General features: G+C 47.6%; 1 protein-coding gene across 1 annotated transcript in view; it reads left to right on the forward strand.

The window, feature by feature from the left end:
* The first annotated feature begins 8,889 nt into the window (after window positions 1–8,889).
* GLI2 (GLI family zinc finger 2) overlaps window positions 8,890–19,702 on the forward strand; it is a 245,604-nt gene continuing 234,791 nt past the window's right edge. The window contains exon 1 of the mRNA XM_054575022.1: window positions 8,890–9,028. The gene's annotated coding sequence lies outside the window, so the exon portion shown is untranslated. The remainder of the gene's footprint in view (window positions 9,029–19,702) is intronic.

Genomic DNA, 19,702 nt, shown 5'->3' on the forward strand with positions numbered 1-19,702 from the left:
GATTACTTTTTAAAAAGGAATTTTTGTGCTATAATAATGTAAACTATTTTCATGGTTCCAAAGTCAAGTCTAAAAAGCAAGGCATATTAAAAGACGCATAACTCTCTTTTTGGTGTTCTGAGCACCCAATTTCAAGGTGGGGAAGGGGAGACCCCTTCCCCACAAACACACACCAACAAACAATTCCCAGTCACTAGCAGTGTCCAAGAATTCAACCCAGTTCTTACACTAACCACCTGGAGACAGCAGATTCAACCCGCTAAAGTTTCAGTTCGGCAAGACTGCCCCTCCTGACCTCAGACACCAGTGGCAAGCCCAGGTTGCCACCTGTACTTCTGACTGACTGGTTATAAATCAGAGGTTCCCATGACCACCCCTTCTCAGGGGGTTCAATTAATTTACTGGCCCAGTCTACAAAACTCAAAGAAACACTTCACTTACTAGATTATCAGTTTATTATAAAAGGATATAACTCAGGAACAGCCACAGGAAAGAGATGCACAGGGAAAGGGCTGTGGGAAGGGAGGTGGAGCCTCCATGCCCTCTTCCCAAATCTCCCTGTGCTCGCCAGCCTGGAAGCTCTCTGAATCTTGTCCTTTTGGGTGTTTATAAAGGCTTCAATCAACCTCCAGCCCCTCCCCCTGCGCCAGAGGTGAGTGGGGGTACCGAAAGTTCCATCCCGCTAATCGCACGACTGGCTCCATGGGCAACCAGCTCCTATCGTTAGGGGCTTTCCAACAGTGGCTCCATTAACATAAAAGACACCCTTCTCAGTGATCTCAACACTTAGAAAATTCCAGGGGCTTCAGGAGCTGTGAGGCAGGAATTGTGGACAATGACCAAATATGTATGAGAAATATATGTTGGTCCTCTGAATGACCAAATACATGTATTTCCTATAAATCACAGTATTGCAAGCTTCTTTCCCTGTCTACTCCATCACATTCCCTACTTGCCCTCATAGATAATTTTATGGATTGTTTCCTTAAAAATAAATCTCGCCCAGGCAACTCAGATGCAAGAGCATCGTCCCCAGATGCCAGGGTTGCAGATTTAGTCCCTGGTCAGGGAACATACAAGAGACAACCAACGAATGTACAGATGAGTGGAGCAACAAACAGATATTCCTCTCTCAAAATCAATAAATAAAAATGTTTTAAAAAATAAACCTTATATAAATGCGTGTGTACATATAGTTGTATCACACTCGTTTTAAGATAAACAGTATGTGCCATACACACTTTGCCCCACCTTGCTTCTTTCAACTAACAACATGTACAACAGCTTAAAAAAATATTCCTCATTCCTTCTTACAGCTACATAATACTCCTTGAAGAGGATATACTGTAGTTGATTCAATCTGTCTTCACATACAGATCCTTGGGTTGTTTCCAGTTTTTGATATCCCGAAATACTGCTGCTATTGATAGCATTCTGCCTATGCCTTTCTGTACTGTGTTTGAAATACATACCTGGCAATGAGATGAGTAGGTGAAGAGGGAAAATGTCTATGTGATTTTTCTAGGTATTCCAAACTTCTCTCTATAGGGTGGTCCATTTTGCATTTCCACAAGCAATGTTTGAGAGTGTCTGTTTCCTTGCAGCCTCACTGTCAGACTATGTTGTCAGGCTTTGGGTTTTTATCAGTCTGATAGGTGAGAAATGATATCTTGGTCTAGTTTTGATTTCTATTAATTCCAATACAACTTAGTAAAAAGCACATCTTTCACCTATTCACTCATAATGCTACCTTTATCAAAATTAAAATTTCTGTACATAGTTAGGTCTTTCTATGGGTTTTATATTCCATTACATTGGTCTATCTTTATTCATCTATCAATTCCAATTTTTTAAATCCTCACTTGAGGATATATTGTATTTATTGACTTTAGAGAGAGGAAGGGAGAGAGAGGGTAACATCAATGTGAGAGAGAAACATCGATCAGCTGCCTCCTCTGCATGTGTCCTGAGGTATGTGCTCTGGCCAGGAATGGAACTCAGAAACTTTTGGTGCATGGGCTGAGGCTCCAATGAACTTAGCCACCTGGCCAGGGCTCAAATTGTTTTAATCAAAAGGCTTTATATTTTAATGTCTTATAGGGTTGCCTACTTCTCTTCCCTGCCACCAATTGCTTTTCTTTTTCATAGTGTTTTTGGCTATCCTTCTTTCTTTATCCAAGTGAAATTTATAATTGTTAACTTATCTAGTCCTAGTTCCCCATGTTAAGAAAAGATGGTATTTTTTATTTGGGTTGCAATAACTTACACATTTACCTAGGAAGAACTAACTCTTCTGTGATGTTGAATCTTTCTAACCAAGAACACATCTTTCCATCTGTTAGAGTCTACTACTGTATGTGTTTTGGTGTTTTATTATTTTTCAGGTTTCGGACATTTCTTTTTATGTTTAAGCCTTGATGGTTTATACTTTCTTTTTCTTTGCTGTCATATTTTTTCTTATCTTCTAACTGGTTTTGCCTATCTGTATTAAAACTTCTTATTCTTCCCTGCCTGGTGTGGCCCAGTGGATTGAGTGCTGGCCTGCCTGCACACCAAAAGGTTGCTGGTTCAATTCCCAGTCAGGACACATGCTTGGGTTGCAGGCAGGTCGCCAGCTGGGGGTGTGCAAGAGGCAGCCAATTGATGTATCTCTCACACATTGATGTTTCTCCTCCTCTCTTTCTCTCTCCCTTCCTCCTCTCTAAAGATAAATAAATAAAATGTTTTAAAAACCTTTTTATTTGTATGTTAATTTGGGGGGAGGCAATATACCTATGTGGGCTAGCATCAGCTGTTCACCAACTCCGGCCCTTGGCCTTCAAGAACTATCATATTTTGCTGCGCACTTTTTTGCCCAACTTTTGAGGGAAAAATAAAGATGTTTATTAAACATGAGTAGTACTAATTCTGTATATAAATACTGTAAATTTGTTACCAGTACATAAAATTTCTTTTACCTTGTATCTGTTCTTGTGTTTATAATTATTCATTACATAAAATTTCTTGTACCATAATATGTTAAAAAATAAATGCTAAAATTCATTTATAATACAAAAAAACCAAGTATCTAAATATAAATAAAAACTGAATTAAAAATTAAAATGAAAGATTTTTTCCCCCTGAAAGTTTGGGCCAAAAAGGTGGGCGCACATTATATATAGCAAAACACAGTAGGTTCCTGCTTCCACTTTGCTGACTCCTTCCACCTTGAGGTCTGACGGGCAGTTCCCCAAGCCATCTCTTTTCTTCTTCAAACTATTCAAAGGCAGTGGAACCTTGCCTCTCTCCAGCTGATTTCTGGCAAAATGAGGCTCACCAAGTAACCCAGGCACAAACAAACTTCTGCCACCAAACATTTTAAAAGACACATTGAAACATTAATAAAATAGATAATGAAAAGAATGTCAAAGAAGAGAAATTATCTATATGTATTTGGGGAAGATTGGAGTTAAATGGTTCTTTTAATACAGTCCACATATGACTTATGCATTTTCTTTCTTCTACTGGATACAATGAAAGGAGTGGATAGAACCCAAGGAAATGATGTCCTAGAAACTGGCCATCAGTATGGATGTACCTGGAGAACATTAGACTAAGTGAAATAAGCCAGTCAGAGAAAGACAAATGCCATCTGATTTCACTCATACGTAGAATCTAATGAACAAACTGAACTGACAAGGGAAATGGGGACAGACTCATGGAGGGAGAGCGGGATGACAGCTAGTAGGGGTGGAGGTGAGGGGGTGGAGGACTTGAGCAGAAAGGAAGAAGGACTCATGGTCATGGACAACAATGTGGTTGCTGTGGGGCGGAGTGTGAGGGGACTAAATGGTAATGGAAAATATACAATAAAGATTAAAAAAGAAAGAAACTGGCCTTCATCTCCTATACCGTCTCTCCATTGTTTCTCCATAACGCCTAAGAGAGATGACTAATTTAAGTTAAATGTAATACACTAAGGCCATGGAGGCTATCCTTAAGATCAACGTGTAGGTCAGTTCAGTATCTTACAATAATTTCATTGTATTTATTATTATTTTTTGAATACTCATCCAAGGATACATTTATTGATTTTTGAGAGGGAGGTGAGAAACATTGATGTGGGAGAGAAACAATGATTGGTTACTTCCCGCACGTGTCCTAACAGACTAGGGATTGAAAACACAACCTAGGCATGTGCCCCAGCAGGGGATGAAAACGTCAGCCCTTTGGTGCACAGATGGGGTGGCACTCCAACCACCTGAGCCATCTGGCCAGGGAGATTTTATTGTATTTTAATTAGGTGTCTGTAATAATTTCTTTTTAAACTGTTTTGAAATAAGGTTCTTTGTAATATGATTGGTGAGGATTATTGATATTTCTTAGACTCAGTAGTGGTTATGAGATGATGTTCTTTTTTTTTAATCCTCACCTAAGGGCATTTTTTTTCATTGCTTTTAGAGATGAGTGGAGAGAGGAAAGGAGAGAGAAACATCAATGCCAGAGAGAAGCATTGAATGGTTGCCTCCGGCATGTACCTGGACTGGGGAACAATCCCACAACCTAGGTATGTGCCCTGACCAGGAACTGAATTTGCAATCTTTTAGTTACAGAACAACACTGCAGCGAATGGAGCCACACCAGCCAGGGCGATGCTATCTCTTTCAAAGTTCTTGAGAGGGTTGGCCCTGAGAAAGAGAAATCCTGACAAACACCCACTGGATCTCTAAGCCCTGCTGATTTTGTCCCCTCCTCTACCCTCCTTAGGAGGGCTACACCAATATCCCATTGTCCGCTTTCAAAGCTCTTTCCTTTTCCAGTCTGACCTGTACATGGCAACCTCCTTCATAGTCCTTACTAGCCTAAGCTGACACAGGGACCTAGCAGGGACTAGCAGGTAGAGGAAGCCAAGGACTGTATCTCATTCATCTTTTTATCTCTAAAGTGTAAGGTACATGGTAGGAGCTCAACAAAGACAAATAAATGTATGAATGAGTGAATGAATGAATGCACATGTGAATGCCTGAACGAATTCATTAGCCAGAGTTTTTATCCTTCTATACTTTAATCTCTCCCAGCTATGTCCTCTACGGCGCCCCCTGCTCCCGCAAAAGGGAAACGTTTTTTAAACTGGTGGTTTCTGTGGGGAGGGATTCCTAACATCTCCCAACTGCACATACTCGGTGTGCATCTGTACATTGTATTACCCTACGATGTTTTCAGGAGGGGGTTCAAGATTTGGGCTGCAAATGAGAATTCTTCTTGGTCTTTGTCCTGCCTGGCATCTTCCCTTTGTGTTCTTGTCCCCCAGTTAGTGTCCCCTCATATACCCTTTTTATTTTTCCTACTCTTCCTACATAAACTTGTTCTTTGGGAAAAAAATGTGATAAATTTCCTCATGGCAGTAAGGAGTATCCCCTAGGAATTTTTTGTGTTAGCCCTCCCAGGTGTATCTGCACCATGACAACAGACATACCCTTAAAACCAAGGAGTCCAGACTTTACAGTTACTGATCCCAGAGAGCTTGTGGGACACACACTGGGATGGAAGGACAAGGAGATGGTTCATCTCAGGATCCCTAAAAGAATAACACACAATCAATCCAGTTGGGAGAATTGGCTCTTGTTTGACACCCGCATTGTCTCTCCTCTATGGACTCTGACTGGCTGTTTAGCCTTTCACCAGTTCCTCTTAATTACAGCCCACTCTTCACTTAGGACGTCATTTTGTGTCCTTCAATTGTCGCCAAATTTGTGTATCTCTCGATGACAGTGTGGACTCCTGGAGGGAAGGGACTGGGTATATCGCTTCTTTCTAGTGCTCCTATGTGCTTACTACTGGGCTTTGTAGCCAAGCCACAAAACACACCTCGACAATGCCGTCTAGCCTTTCCTCTGTCTCCAGTTAGCTCTGTGTGACAGACTGTGTTTCCATAGCACCATTTCTGCCCCAACATGCTATCCAGAATCTTGTCGTTCCCCATTAAGATGTAGAGTCTATTTTCCCTCCCTTTGAACCTAGAACTTTTTGTCTCAATGAATAGAATGGAGCCAAGTGATGCTGTATGACTTCCAGGCTTTCCTAAAAGGCGATAGGGCTTCCTCTCGTTATTTCTTACGAAGCTTGCCCTTGGCACCCAGTTACCACCAGGCTTGAGGAAGTCCTCACTAGTCTAAATAGAGAGAACAGATGGCAAGGCCCCCCGCCCCAGGTATTGACTACCAAGCATGCGGGTGAGCAAACATTCAGAGCTTTAATGAAACATTAGGCTTCAGGAAGAAAAGGGTCCCACAAGTTTCCCTCATTGTGTTGTGACGTCAATTTGCACAGTGTCTGGCACACAGAAAGGTGCTGCTGGAATGGACTGGGACTTGCCCGAGGTCATATATTTAGTACTAGACTTGGGACCAGGAACTGGTTGCCCAAGGCTCATGAAGGCTTTCTCTGCTATACCAGTTTTCCTCTGCTCCAAACCTTCTGTTGCTTTTTCCAGTGCCTAAACTTCTGACCATCTTGAGATTAAGGCATAGTGTCTATAGCGTTTCCTCAAACTGAAAACATTCTGTCTTCATCTCGACAGCCACCTTCTTGCCAAAATAAGCCAGGAACGGTTATGGGAGTGCCTGGATTCCAGCAGGAGTTGAGCTGGTCTGAAAAGCAAAACAGAGAAAAAGGAAATATCCAAAAATGTTGATTTGTTTAAACTTCTTCACAAACTTAACAACACAAGGAAACCAACAGAGACAAGCTTGTAATGAAGTAATCAGCCGACGCTGCTAATATTCCAGTAACATGAAATGATTCCCCACATTTCCTGGGGTAGATATGAATAGGGTCATTAAAATATGGCCAAGGAAGGGAGGGAGAGTTTACTTTTTCTGTCTCCTTAGAGTCTGTGTTCTGAAAGCTCAGCAGGAATTTAAACAAATAGCACGGAGGAATGGTGAATCTGATCATATTTAAAGAAAAAGCCCCTTTCAAATTTTGCTTCCCTTTAATAAATACATTGGCTTCTGCAATGTATTGCTTTTGAAAACCCTGCAGATTCTATCCCCACCTCCCCCTACCCCCAATCTGGAGAGCATATTAGCATCAAATTGCATATTTTTTTCTCTTGGTCAAGAAGAAACTGTTGATTCTCTCATATAAATGAAGGGAAGGAAGGAGGGTAAGAGGTAATGGGAATCATAATACTTCCCCTTTGAATAAAAAGTGAAAAATAAAATTAGAGGAGGGTCAGTGATGAAAGGAAAGAGCTACTGACAAAAAGGAAGTACATCAGTAAAATGGGCCTGTGAAGGTCACACCCTTAGGAGGGTAGCATTGGGTCTCTGAGCCTTGGTTCTCCTGCATTCCAGACTAGATACAACTGTAGGAAGAGGGTCGGAGGGAGCGATGTTCCCACCACCCTGAACTGGGTGAATTCTGTTGCACAAATGGTACAATCTACTGAAACTCATGGAGGAGGGCTTCAGTGCTCTGACCGTGGCCAAGTTTAACTTCTTTAAGCCTCAGTCTTCTCACCTTGTAAAACTGGGTATTAGAGAACCTATTTCATAGAGTTTTGTAAGTTAAATAAAATAAAGGACATAAAACATTCCACCTAGCACATAATAGGTGTTCAACAAATATTAGGAAGAAAAATAAAAAATTCTCTCAATGAAGTGCTTTTTGGGTGAGGACCTTCAGTCCTGGAGAGGTTGGTAGCTCCTGAGGCGCTGGGAGACAATTTGGCCAGCTGTCTCCGTGCTTCTCCAAGTCTGGGAGTTCAGTTCTGGACTGCAGTGAAGTTTGAGGGCCCAGGACTAGTCACCTAGTTTAAGTTCTTTAACACACACCCCCAAACTCACTTTGACCCAAAAATTCTGAGAGGTTTTTTCTTCCTTCTTCTTCTGTTGGGTTCTGATTACTTCCATCTGGTTGCGGCAGCTCGAGTGGAGTCTCTAAAAACAAAACAAAAGAAAACAAAACCAAACCAAACCAAACCAAACCCTTCCCTACAAAACACACATGCACTAACCCTAGAAGGCTGCTTCGTTTTTTGCCAACCTGCTCTCAAGTGTCTACTCACGCCAGCCGTGGCCGCGGGGGTGCAGGTAGGACCCCCGGCACCTGCCCGCGCTGAGTCAGGGACCATCCTCACCCTTTTCCTCGTCCTGGGCTTCTGCCCCGGCGCCCTAAGAAGCGGGTGCACTGGGAGCAGCCACTCGGGCATCTCCCAGAGGAGGAAAAGAGGGAGGTGGGGAGGGCGGGTGATTTCAGAGATTGAAAACAGAGCAGTCCCTGAGCCTCAGCTCCGGAGCTCATCTGACTTGAGTTAGCAACCGTCCCCCACCCCCGTCCCCCACCCCCGGCCCCCGCCCCCGGCCCCCCCCCGCGTCCCCCCCCCCGGCCCCCACCCCCGCTCTCCCCTTCCCGGCGCCAAAAAAAAAAAAAAAGTGTTGGAGACTGGTGCGTTCTTTAGTTCTCTGCTCGAACTTTCCTAGTAGGTGTGCTTTCTCTCCTTTGGGCTGGGGAGGAGCGTCCTCGGCCGTCTCCTCCCCTCTAGGTCCCCAGGGTCCTCCCGGGCGGGTGCGCGCGGCGCGGGCGGGTGCGCGGCGCGGGGTGTGCTGCAGCCGTGCGCGCGGGGGCGCTGCGCCGACCCGGCGGCGCCTGGATTGCGGGAGTGCTGGCGCTCGCCTGCCGAGGCAGCAAGGCTCCGCGGACTTTTTTTCAAACTCCCATCAATGAGACTTCGAGAAGGAGCGGGAGGAGAAGGCGGCGGCGGCCGCTGAGGCAGGGGAGGAAGAGCCAGGGTAGCCGGAGGAGCTGGAGGAAAGAGCGTGGGTCGCGAGGCGCGCCGGAGCCCCGGGGAGCTCCCCGCCCGTCGGCGGTAGGGGCAGCCCGACTCCCGCCCGTCTCTTGGTCCCCTCTACTGCCTGGCCCGCCCCGCTCCGGCCGGACTGAGCCCCGTCACACGGCAGCCCGCGGCGGGTCGCCGCGCCAGCCAAGTTGAGATGGGGGCTCGCAGTCACCGCCTGGCTCTCGAGAGGCCACCTGCGTGCTAGAGGTAAACTTTTGTCTCCCTCGGTAAAGTTGCACTAGTATTCTTTTGCTTGCTTTTTGTTGAGAAGTGCCCCCATCCTGGCCGAACCCTGGCTTGCTGGGATGCTGTGCGGTCTCGAGGGTGCTTCGGCGCGGGTATCGGGGCACCGGATTTAGAGGGGCCCTGGAGCTAATGGGGTGGCCCCGCTTCGGGCTTTGGCCAAGGCGGGCAGAGACTTAACGGGGGAATTTGGGGACTAGGAACTCAGTGGAATTTGGTGGGGGCGATTTTGCATCCTCCTTCCTACTTGGGGGAAAGAACCTCTCTTCTCCGGGTGCACAGCCGCGCCGGCCCTCGCCCCTTCTCCACCGCGTCGGAGCATGGGGCTGTTTTTGCAGGAGGTGTGCGGGGAGGCTTGGCACCGGAGGCTGGGAAGCTGCGGAGCTCCGAGAGCTGGGCAGTGAGAGTGTGCCTTAGGGGTGCTGTGTGTGAGGGGCTGCAGCCAGCCACTTGTGAACTTCTAACTGCACTTCTCCGAGTGACCCGTCCCGGAGCGCTGCCTTTCTTTCTTCCTCGCTCCTTCCTCCCCCTCATCAGGCCTTGCCGCCCCCTCCCCCTCGGTCAGGCTCTCCTCTCCGCTCTCCCTCCTTGCTTTTTCCCCTCCTCCTCCTGCCCTCCGCCCAGAGATCCGCTTGACTTCCCGAAGGGATCCGCACGTAATCCCTGGCTGGGTCCTCGGGTCCCCCCACCCTCACTTTCATCCCCTCCCCCATTCATCGTTTCCCCCCCACATCCCCCACCCCGGGCCAATCGCTCAACAAGTATATTTGCTGAGGAATTTGAAAAATCCACTACTGCAACTTGATCTGTGTGTGATGGATGGGGAGAGGCGCGGAGAGAGTTGGGCGCCAATCCTATTAAGGGTTTAGGGAGGGGAGCGTTTTCCCTGGATGGGGGCGGGGGTGTAGGGAAGGGAGGAGGAAGGAACGCGCGCGTGTGTGTGTGTGTGTGTGTGTGTGTGTGTGTGAGAGAGAGAGAGAGAGAGAGAGAGAGAGAGAGCGCGAGAGAGAAAGAGAGAGAGCGAGCGAGCGCGAGCGAGAGCGAGCGCGCCCGCAGCGCCGGGGAACTGGAAGTCCACCCAACTCGGCGTCTTTTCAGCCTGGCAGGAATTGCTGTCATATCCTAGGAAACCCGACTTTCACTGCGCGAGTGTCGAGATGGAGCCGCTTCATTCACCCTAGTGACCAGCCGCAGAGGCGTTCGCGGGCCTTGGGCACCCCCCAGGGTGCTTCCCCATACCCCTGTCTCTTTTGTAGGATTCTTATGGGGCTCTCACAGTTGATCCCGGCTGGAATAGTAGACCTTTCCCTAGCGTCTGCTGCCGGCAGTGGGGGGTCTTATTCGCTCTTCTGCCCTCCTGCCCCGGCAGTGCGCTCGGTGCACCGCCTCCTGTGCGGACTTTGCAGCCCGGTGGCCACGGCTGACTCCTGGGCCTCCCGCCCGCCGCCCTCACGGGCCATGTGAAGGTTTAATCCCGACAGCTTCAGATAAAGGGAGCAGTTGTAAAACGTTCATATACTGTTTGCAGATGAGGCTCTAGGGGATGTTGGAGAATTTGAAAGTAAACGTTTCCCTCGCAAGCGGCATAAAATAGTGTTTAAACAAATATTGTATTGGCATGCTCAGGGGGCTTGGTGCCAAAAAGTAAAGTAAATAAACTGTAAAATCCAAAATATACAGCGGTGGAAAGCGGGGGAATAGGCGAGTTCGTCACAAGTACCCTTATGAGGTGTGTTTGTTTTCGGGCACCTCACCTACAAGACACCTCCCTATCAATTCCTTACCCTTCCCTCTACCGTGTCCTGGCAGCCTCCTGGGCCTGAGGGTGGCCTTACAGTTCTTCACTGGGGAGAAAATCCATTTTGTGTGGCTACCTAAGCTGCTCTCCTAGAGGAGGGAAAGGCATCTTGGCCAAGCCAGGTTGCTTTGAGTTTTGATGCTCTCTAGGCTTTCCCAGCTCCTCTTTTGCCCTGGGGCAGTAACTCTAGACTATAGGATCTAGAACTGGCAGATGCATCTTCTCCAGGACCTTTCTCCTTTTTGGGCCTCTGACCTCTCCTTACTCTTCATCTTTCTTACTTTCGTTTTCCTAGACTTGCAGCTTCTCCCTCCTGCGGCTGAAGATTACAGGAAATTGTGGAGATGTTCTCACTCAGATTTAAATTCCACTCAAACTCAGACATAGGGAAAGTTGTCACTTGCCTGAGAGTTTCAAGTGAGTTATATTTTGTAATGTGTAGGGTGGTTTTGTATTTTTCCTCTGCTATAAGAAATACACTACTTTCATGAGGTTATTTAGTGGTTTTTGGGGGGGATGTAAAGTATGTGGAAAGATCCCATTCTAGGTGAGGAGCCTGGGGCCCAGCAGATAGCCCTTAGGTGAACTGGCCCTCCCTTGGTCTGGCATCCGAGTAAGAGACTATGGTCAGCATTCTGTTTTTAAAGTCAGTAGGCACAAATGAGAGAGAGACACTCCCAAACCAGGGCCAAGATCACCTAGAAGCAAGGTGGGACTGTTAGAGATGTTTTTATCTTTCATGGGAATTGTTTTGAGGGGATTTCACAGAAGGTTCAGACTCCTTCGGCAGAGCCTCTTAGCCTGCTTGCAAACTCTCACTGTCTCTGGCTGTGTGGCCTTGGAGGGAATTCTTGACTTGTCCCACCTTGAAGTGAGAGAGAGAGTGTGTGTGTGGCGGAATTAGGCTAGGCCCTTCTGGCCTGGTGGCCTTAGGATGGAGTGCCACTGTACTTTCTCATGGATGCTCCAGACCACATGTTGGAGAGCACTGAACAGAGGAGGTCCTCTGAGTTGCCTAGTCAGAAGCGGGGGCCACAGGGCTGTCGGTGAGCTTGCTCATTGCTTGGCTTGGGGGGCTTGGGAGCTGTGTACTGTAGCTGGCTTGTTTGCACTGTGGACTGAAAAATACACAACTACTTCATGCTTTTTGTGCTCCCACAAGTGCCCTGTACACAGTGTAGCCCCCAGGGCTGGATTAACAAACCAGGGGATTCAGCAGGCAGGCAGACAAAATTGTGTATTTGCCTAATAAACACCCTTTATCCATTGGGGCGGGGGAGGTGGGTGGTGGTGGTGGAGGAGGAATTCACCTCACAGATGCCAGCAATTCCTTTTAAATGGACCCTGGAAGTTGTCCTGTGCATTTTGAAAGCTTGTGTAACCCCTACACAGGTGGCTGGCTTGTTAAAGCTCAAAACTCAAGCCTTATGTCCGCGCGTGTGTTCTTGGGGTAGGGCAGCTTGCCGTTTCCTGGCCAAAGTGTGTGTTCAGCAGGGCTTCTTTCATTTGAGTGCTGCTCACTCATGACATTGGCCCGAGGGAGATGGAGCAAACTAGCCTTGTTCCTTCAGGTTGGGGGGTTGTTTCTACCTGAGCCAGGGCCTGTTTCCTGGTGCCTGAGGGCGCTAGGCCACGTGGACCAGGTGGACCTTGGGTGGACAGCTGCAGCTGTTCCCGCTGGGCCAGGGCCCTTTGAAAAGGAACCCCAGGATAGCAGTTCCCCTTTTGTCCTTTCAGTAGGTGTCAGAGACATGGACAAATGAAACGTGTGAAAAATGCCGAAGGGAGAAATTGTATTCTCAGATTCCAGAAAATGCAGAGAGGCAGACTAGGGGATTGTACCTGCAAGCAGAATACGCAGCGGTTTCAGTGAACAAGGCTCATGGCTTCTAAAGACCTCAGGAAGGAAAGCTGCTCTGCGACTATTTCCTCACTGCACATTCGTGTTTGGTAGTGTCTTTGATAAAGAGCAACAGCTTCATGGTTTTCAAGTAAACGCAGGTCTCCACATTCAATATTACTCATTTTCTCTGAAATTTGTGTTTGCTGTGGAATATAAAGGATTTAAGAAAACAAATCATTGATCATTGTTTTTGGATTCTGAAGGTGACAAAATATCCTTAACCTTCAAAAACTATGTTTAAAGCCGTGGGAAAGTATGCCAATGATAATAGCATATTTTCTGCGTGGTTTAATATCTTATTTTCCCTGGTTCCTTCATCAACAAAAGCATCCTCAATCCTGTGTGTGTTCTGATTCAAGTTTCTTTTATACAAATGGGGAAAATAACTCATTTCAGATGTGACCAAAGAGTACATATTAAACTGTCGTGATTTTGGTTTAAGTTGAATAAGTTAATGTGGTTTTGTGTGTGTGCATGTGTGTTGTTAAAAAAAAAACCAGGTTGCTGGGAAGAGTGTTTTAACTGAGTGCCCGGTTTCATGCATTAGCATAAGAAAAAAGTTGTACTGCATTTACTATTGTCTTGAATGAAGAGTTTAGGCAAAGAGAAGGGAAGCCCAAAAAGGGTGATGGTCTATTGAGATTCGTCAGTGGCCCCAGCTGGTCATCTGCTGAAATCGGATATCACTTTTATCTTGCTTTTCCATTCTCTGGCCTTTTTCACACGTTCACTTTTGTCAGGGTTTATTGATTATGTTTTCTTCTCTGCAAATCTGTGGAAAATTTAATGAACCAAAAACAGCAGTAAAATAAAGGGGACTTTTTATTCATTAGCACAGGATTGCTTTCCCCCTTTGGGGCTTGGGCCCCTGGCCTCCCGGAGTGAGTCGGGTGGAGGGTGGGTGGCCCTGCTGTAGGCAGAGGTAGGGCCTCCCCAGTCCGGGGCCTCACTGCTGACCAGGACCAGCTCAGCGCATGGACTCCTGTCCCGATTGAACATTCCAGCCCCGCCCCCGCCCCCCCTCCCCCCGCTCCGCCCCCCGCAACATGGCTGTTCTCAGCCAGCCTGAGTCTACCAGGCTGCGGACCCCAGCCTGGTCCTCCAGGATCCTGGCTCAGTGGGCTATATGGGGGTGGGGGGGTGGGGTGTGTGTGGGGTGTGTGTGTGTGTCACGTTTAAGTGTCTCTCTTTCCTCTAGCAGTGGGCTATATGGTGTGTGTGTGTGTGTGAGAGTGACACATTTAAGTGTCTCTCCTTCCTCCAGCAGTGCGCTCTATGGGGTGTGTGTGTGTGTGTTTGTAGGTGGGATCTTTGTGTTCTCCAAACATACAGATCATTTGAGTGCCTGGGCCTTCCCTGGGACACATTTAAGTGTCTCTCTTTGCTCCAGCCCTAGCTCTCAAACCTGTAATTAAGCAAAGCCCCTGGTGTGATTATGCTTTGCTGACTCGGCTGGGTTTGGAGCTGCTTCCCTCTATGAAACAGGGTGAACTCTTGCTCTTTCCAGAGGCTTCCTGGGGAGCCTGTGGTACAATTCCATTGTACATCTGCTTGTCCGTCTGTTTCCCCCTACTCTTCTCTCCCTTTTTCTCTCTGGTCCATTACTTCTTCCTTCCTCCCTTCCTTCCTCCCTTCCTTACCTTCTTTCCCTTCCCTTCCCTTCCCTTCCCTTTCCTTCCCTTCCCTTCCCTTTCCTTTCCTTTCTCTTCCTTCCTTCCTTTCTTTCTCCCCCTCCCTCCCTCCTTCCTTCCTCTTTCCCACCTTTCTTTCCCCTTCCCCTCCCTCTCTTTCTCTCTTCTTTTCTTTTTATTCCCCTCCTGTCTTCCCTTCCTCTATCTCCTCTTTCCTTTTGTTATCTTTTTATTTTTCTCCCTTTCTCTTCCACCCTCCACCCTCCTCCCTTCCCCCTTTGTTTCTTTCTCAGTCTTTTTCTTTCTCTCTTTGCTCCTCCACCCTCCCACCCCCAATCTGTATTTCCTTTCCCGCTTCTTTCTCTCCTTCCTCCGGTTCCCTCCATCACCTGCCTCGCGGAGGACTGGCCCTGAAGGTCTGCGGGGGCGGGTGCCCAGCCCATGAGGACCGCGCCCCAAGTGCCCGCGTGCCGGCCGCGCCGCTTTCTTCCCACCTGCCTGCCGGCCTGGTCTGTGCCGCCGAACAATGGCCACATTGTCCCGGCCGCTCACCGGCCACTCGCCACGGCCGCCTTCGGCTAGTGGCGGCTGGCCGGACCTTGCTCGTGGCGAATTGGGAAGAAAGCCAGCGGCCAGATTCAGAGCGGCCCGCGCCACCGCCTTTGTCGTCGGGGAGAGACCGGGCGCAGTCTCAGCGTCCCCCCTGGGAGCGGTCCCTGCGAGCCTGCGCCCACCTGGGTAGGGCGCCTTTTCCAAAAGGTGCTCCCACCCGTGTACTGCAGCTGACTCCCCTCCCACTGCGGATTGGCTCGCCCTCCCCCTACCCCGGAGAAGGGGTTTCGAGTTTAGTTTACAATTTGCAGAGTGAATTGAGAGCATTTCGCCAGGGCCAGGAGAGAGAGGGGCCATGTTGCGGAACTTTTCTGTGGCTCAGAAACTTTTTCTGTAAGGCACCCGTGAGACCCAGGATCAGGAACTCTTCTTTATGCCTTGTCCCCAACCTAGTGGCAGAAAAGGAATGGTGGTGTCTCAAAATAGTACCCTCCTCTCCCCGCCACTCGTCTTGACCTGTAGGGATTGGAGACCTCTTAGTGCTCAGAAAAAGAAGGATCTCTGAATGCTTAGGATGTTAAAAGAGCATCCGTCCCGGGTCCAAGCAGATGCTTAGCAATGCTTCTTTGTGTTGTGGACAATGCAATAAGTCAGCTCGACTTTTGAGCCACATTTATAAGGAACTGTAAGGGCCGCTCAAGTACACTTGTGCTAAGTTGAATTGATTGAAATTTAATGGCGGTTAGTGGTGATGAATGGTAATGATTTTCCAGAGTATCTTTGGCATACTTGACATTAATAACTGGAGAGTGTGTGTGTACGCGCACGGAGAGCCTGCCACACACGTAAGACGGCAGCATTATTCATCTTCCCAGATGCCAGTCCTTCGCCTGCTTCCTCTTCTCAAATCCTTTTCCTTCTCACCATAATTCAGTTGTTTGGATGATTTAAAAAAAAAAAAAGGGAAAGAAAGAAAGAGAAAAATCTTTCTCCATTGAGCATGTACATCATGTCAACATAATTTTGAGCTCATGATTTTTTTCAATTCCTACATAAATCAGCTTCTAATATACAGAATGTGATGAATTTGTTTTAGCTGCCATCATGAATTAATGTTATGCAAATAGAAGCTTTGCAGGTGAAATGATTTACTTAATAATTTCAACTTCTAATATTTAAACTCATTCATTATGTTGGGAGTTAAAAAAAAAAAACAAGTCCATATTTTTAAACCTGAGATGGGGAGATTAGTATGCAAGCATTTGCAGTGTAGGCAGACCTTGATGGCCAGGAAACAGCTCTTAATTTGTTGATTCTTTCTTTGAGAATCTTCAGTTCACCAAGCAGTGGTGTAGAGGCAGGGGATAGAAGTTTTACCAGGTTCCATCTGGGGGAGATCACAGATGTATTTAAATAGTTCCAACATGATCATCAAGGTATCATATCCCATGGAACTGAACTAGTTCCACTGGGGGAATGAAGGAAGGCTTGAAGGATGAGAATGACAGAGCCAGGAGGAAAGGAATGAAGGGGCTCTGATGCTTCCTGTCTCCATCTGTGTCATTTGCTAGTTAAGACTGTCCTAAGAGCCAGTCATTAGTAACTTGCCAATGAAGGTGCCAGTGGTATAGAAAGTTGGGCAGACCGCCCCCTGCCCTGACTCCCACACCCCTGCAATAACTGCTAGGAAGACTTTCATATATATCATTCTTTCAGGCTGTTTTCCTCTGGAAAAAGTTGAAGAAGAGAGTAAGAATGATGGATAAATGCACTATGAAGAGGAATGTGCCTGAATCCCTTGGGGTCGCCTTCAGGGAGAGTGAGACTGCTCACTCAAGAGCTGGGTGACCTTGTGCAAACTGATTTACCTCTCTGTGGAAGGAGGGCCTGGCTCTGCCAGGCTCTCCAGCTTCAGAATTCTGGGAGCCAGCACCCCTGACCTTTTGCAGCCCCTTCTGAGAATCAGGGTGAGAAGACCAGAGTCTGGAGGAAGTCTGGGGTCTTCTTGTTGCTTCTGTTTCTGGGGACAGAGTGGTGAAGTGCCTCTGAAGGAATATGCCCCACCTTCCCCTGCCAGTCACTCTGCTTAGCCAGCTGTAGGGCTGGAGGACCTCTGGATTTGGTCACAGCGTGAGCTTGGATGGGGGTGGACTTGGGGACACTGGAGAAGGCCGTGAAAACCCTCAGCGTGTGATGGCCTTGCAGACTCTCCCAAAGGCTGCAGACAAGTTGAAGGGAGAGCTGACACATAAATATGTCTTGAATCTCTGAAGATAAGAGTAGAGTTCTGACTTTACTTCTCCAAAAATTGAGGTCATTGCAGTCTGATGACAGGTTGAAGGCACATCATTCAGACAGTTCGACCGACAGCGGTGGCTTGTGCCGTGGTGATACATTGTATGTCCAGGCACTATTTAGGGCCGATCCTTGCTGTCTGTGGAGATCAAGGTGAACAGACTTCGCTGGTGTTCATTGGCTGAGGCATTGTGCGTGCATTGCCTGTTTATGTAGGGAAAGAAGAAATCTGACTTGGCAGTTTTGCAGCCAGGAGTTTTCAGGTATGCTGATGGTAGGATGGAACAGGGTGGTAGGGTTTGAATGTAATTCAGATTTCTTCACCTGTAAGTGTAGCACATAATATAGTATTTAGGTTAGTCTTCCTGTAAAGTGTGAATGTGGGATATGTGATATATGTATTTAGGCTGATATACATAAATATCAGTAAGAATTTTAACTACCAGATCCCTTTATGCAGTAGAAGAGTTTTTTTTTTCTTTTATGAGGCACTTACACAAAAAAGAGAATGAAGTCACAAATGGGAACGAGTTACAGAGGCACTGAGTTGAAGGCCTCAAGCATCTCTGAGTTGCTGGGCCTCCTGGTTGGGATTTGGTTGGAAAACTTGTTAAAATTCAGATTCTCAGGCTCTAGCAAAAACCTACTGGATGAGGATTCCTGTGGAGTAGGCCCTGAGGTCTGCAATTTACCAAGGAATTTTAGGGTGGGGTGATCGAGATAAGTGTTTTCTTACTGTGATGTCCCTCAGTTCCTTTGTGATGTTTGCATCAACAGAGGAATAGCACTCACATCTCTATAGCTGGATGAACACCAAGGATTGGCCTCAGCAGACTGTAAGACTTCCAGCTGCCTGGCCAGCTATTACTGGATGGAGGTTGGGGCAAAACCAAACTGGCTGAGAACTGAGCTGCTTCTGCTCCAGAACATCACAGAGAAATGGGCTCTTTCCTGGGACAGTGGCCAAGACTGTCAGGTGGCTCTGGCAGTCGCTGGCTTTGCTGTGGGAGATAGCCTTCAGGCCTGGGAGAAACCAGAGAGCTATGAGCATATGAAGCCAGCACCTTAGCTCCTGTGTTGTGAGTTCTGCCCTGAGGCTCCCTAGAAGTCCCCCTTTCTTTTTTTCTGTGTAAGAAACCTCCACATACTGAAGCAGTGATGGCTGTGTCATTGCTTCATGGCCAAAGTGGCCAGAAATTGGACCTTCTTCGGCTCCGGTTTGGTGTTTCACAGTTTGAGCAGGTCTTCTGGTAGCTTGACCCACACTGAGATTTGACTCAAGGGCCTATCTGTGATGTCTTCAGGGTTCCCTAAGAAGGGTAGGACAGAAGTACACTGGTGGGAGGGAGAGTGTGGTGGGAGGAGCTGGTGCCTGCCCTCCTGCCAGAGCTGTGATGGCCTCAAGCCCCGGAGCTGGAAGGAGCCTGCAGGGAGCAGGGAATAGGCTAGGGCAGAGTGCCTCCCTCTCTGCCCACCCCACCCAGGAGGTCAGCCTGTGGTTCATGTGGTCCACAGTCCTGGCTCACATCCTGCCCCCAGCTCATAGCACCATTCCCTGCACCTGGCCTTGGTGTCAGCATATTTCAGGAGTGTCCTGTCTCCTCACTATGACTTGAGTCTCCTTTGGAGCAAGAAAGCAGGAAAGAGCCTGGATGGGTGTGGGACAACTGGAACATCAGAACATGCATGGTTCCTCTCTGTGGCCCTTACATAACAGCTCAGAGGGAGTCCTTACAGGTGTATTGTGTGTGTGTCTGTGTGTGTGTGTATTTATTTAATGTTTTAAAAAGATACTTAATTTTAGACAGAGGGGAAGGGAGGGAGAAAGACAGGGAGAGAAACATCAATGTGTGGTTGCCTCTCACATTCCCCTTACTGGGGATTTGACCTGCAACCCAGGCATGTGCCCTGACTGGGAATCGAACTGGCAACCCTTTGGTTCACAGGCCAGAGCTCAATCAATCCACTGAGCCACACCAGCTACGGCTATTCATTTATTTTTTAAATCTTCACCCAAGGATATGTTTATTGATTTTGAGGAGGGGGGGAGAGGAAAAAAGAGAAACATTGGTGAGAGATGGAAACATCAGTTCGGATCAGATTGGTTGCCTTCTGTATGCGCCCCAACTGGGGGTGGAACCTGCAACCTAAGTATGTGCTCTGATTGGGAATTGAACCCTCAAGCTTTTGGTGTATGGGACAATGCTCTAACCAACAGAGCTACTCATCCAGGGCCTTACGAGTATGTTTTAGTATTAAATAAGGCTCTGAGTGAGAGCCGAGCATAGACCTTGCTCAAGGTCAGGGTCCTGGAAATGGTGATCTTTCCTGTCACTAAAGTCTTGCTGGCCTTGGGGAGATGGGCTCTTAAATGCCTCCAGCTGATTACGAGGTCCAGCTTTTGGTGGTTTTGTGATTTGTACTGTCCTGCACTGCAGACTTTGTTAGCTTTATGCTAA

The sequence above is a fragment of the Pteronotus mesoamericanus genome, unplaced genomic scaffold, assembly GCF_021234165.1.
Source record: "Pteronotus mesoamericanus isolate MK-2021 breed Mesoamerican mustached bat unplaced genomic scaffold, CSHL_Meso_final contig_27, whole genome shotgun sequence".
Taxonomy (NCBI): Eukaryota; Metazoa; Chordata; class Mammalia; order Chiroptera; family Mormoopidae; genus Pteronotus; species Pteronotus mesoamericanus.